Source organism: Carex rostrata, chromosome 3 (genome assembly GCF_964058835.1).
Source record: "Carex rostrata chromosome 3, lpCarRost1.2, whole genome shotgun sequence".
NCBI classification, from domain to species: Eukaryota; Viridiplantae; Streptophyta; class Magnoliopsida; order Poales; family Cyperaceae; genus Carex; species Carex rostrata.
The window spans coordinates 15,916,700-15,919,199 of NC_135920.1; positions in this window are offsets into that span (position 1 = coordinate 15,916,700).

Consider the following 2,500-nt stretch of genomic DNA (forward strand, 5'->3'; position numbering starts at 1 on the left):
GCGGGGCAAATTTTTGAAATTTTTTTTGAAATTTTTTTGAATTTTTGAAATTTTTGAAGTTTTTTTGGGTTTTTGGACTTTTTTTGAATTTTTGAAATTTTTGAATTTTTTTGAATTTTTTGAATTTTTTTTGAATTTTTGAAATTTTTTTTTTTTTTTGAATTTATTTGATTTTATAAATTTTTTGTGATTTTTTGAGATTTTTTTGAATATTTTACATGGGTGATTTTGACTTGGGGGATTTTCAGGGGGTGGTAACCCTGGGCGTGGCTAGAGCCTCAAAATGCATATTCCCCTATAGGGGGGCAAGGTTTTCAAAAATGGGTGCCCCCTCATGTACACGCGCGTGGGTGTACATGGCCCCGTCGGTGCCAGCGTGGGTGGAAAATGGCCCGAAAACAGCCCAGCGGCAAGCGGAAGCGGCTAACGTTGGGCAAAACTGACCCGAAAGCAGTATAGCTTGGAAAATTAAGCGGATGCAGCCAATTGTTGGCGAAAACTAAGCGGATACGGCCAAGTGTCGGTGAAAAATGGCCCGAAAACAGTCCAGCGGCAAGCGGAAACGGCTAACGTTGGGCAAAAGTGACCCGAAAACAGTTCAGCTGGGGGAAATTAAGCGGAAGCAGCCAAGCGTTGGGCAAAACCAAGCGGATACGGCCAAGAGTCGGTGGAAAATGGCCCGAAAACAGTCCAGCGGCAAGCGGAAACGGCTAACGTTGGGACAAAGTGACCCGAAAACAGTTAAGCGGGGGAAAACTAAGCGGATGCGGCCACGCGTTGGGGAAAACTAAGCGGATGCGGCCAAGTGTCGGTGGAAATTGGCCCGAAAACAGCCCAGCGGCAAGCGGAAGCGGCTAACGTTGGGCAAAAGTGACCCGAAAACAGTTCAGCGGGGGAAAACTAAGCGGATGCGGCCACGCGTTGGGGAAAACTAAGCGGATACGGCCAAGGGTCGGTGGAAATTGGCCCGAAAACAGTCCAGCGGCAAGCGGAAGCGGCTAACGTTGGGCAAAACTGACCCGAAAACAGTTCAGCGGGGGAAAACTAAGCGGATGCGGCCACGCGTTGGGGAAAACTAAGCGGATACGGCCAAGAGTCGGTGGAAATTGGCCCGAAAACAGTCCAGCGGCAAGCGGAAGCGGCTAACGTTGGGCAAAAGTGACCCGAAAACAGTTCAGCGGGGGAAAACTAAGCGGATGCGGCCACGCGTTGGGGAAAACTAAGCGGATACGGCCAAGAGTCGGTGGAAATTGGCCCGAAAACAGTCCAGCGGCAAGCGGAAGCGGCTAACGTTGGGCAAAAGTGACCCGAAAACAGTTCAGCGGGGCAAATTTTTGAAATTTTTTTTGAAATTTTTTTGAATTTTTGAAATTTTTGAAGTTTTTTTGGGTTTTTGGACTTTTTTTGAATTTTTGAAATTTTTGAATTTTTTTGAATTTTTTTGAATTTTTTGAATTTTTTTTGAATTTTTGAAATTTTTTTTTTTTTTTTGAATTTATTTGATTTTATAAATTTTTTGTGATTTTTTGAGATTTTTTTGAATATTTTACATGGGTGATTTTGACTTGGGGGATTTTCAGGGGGTGGTAACCCTGGGCGTGGCTAGAGCCTCAAAATGCATATTCCCCTATAGGGGGGCAAGGTTTTCAAAAATGGGTGCCCCCTCATGTACACGCGCGTGGGTGTACATGGCCCCGTCGGTGCCAGCGTGGGTGGAAAATGGCCCGAAAACAGCCCAGCGGCAAGCGGAAGCGGCTAACGTTGGGCAAAACTGACCCGAAAGCAGTATAGCTTGGAAAATTAAGCGGATGCAGCCAATTGTTGGCGAAAACTAAGCGGATACGGCCAAGTGTCGGTGAAAAATGGCCCGAAAACAGTCCAGCGGCAAGCGGAAACGGCTAACGTTGGGCAAAAGTGACCCGAAAACAGTTCAGCTGGGGGAAATTAAGCGGAAGCAGCCAAGCGTTGGGCAAAACCAAGCGGATACGGCCAAGAGTCGGTGGAAAATGGCCCGAAAACAGTCCAGCGGCAAGCGGAAACGGCTAACGTTGGGACAAAGTGACCCGAAAACAGTTAAGCGGGGGAAAACTAAGCGGATGCGGCCACGCGTTGGGGAAAACTAAGCGGATGCGGCCAAGTGTCGGTGGAAATTGGCCCGAAAACAGTCCAGCGGCAAGCGGAAGCGGCTAACGTTGGGCAAAACTGACCCGAAAACAGTTCAGCGGGGGAAAACTAAGCGGATGCGGCCACGCGTTGGGGAAAACTAAGCGGATACGGCCAAGAGTCGGTGGAAATTGGCCCGAAAACAGTCCAGCGGCAAGCGGAAGCGGCTAACGTTGGGCAAAACTGACCCGAAAACAGTTCAGCGGGGGAAAACTAAGCGGATGCGGCCACGCGTTGGGGAAAACTAAGCGGATACGGCCAAGAGTCGGTGGAAATTGGCCCGAAAACAGTCCAGCGGCAAGCGGAAGCGGCTAACGTTGGGCAAAAGTGACCCGAA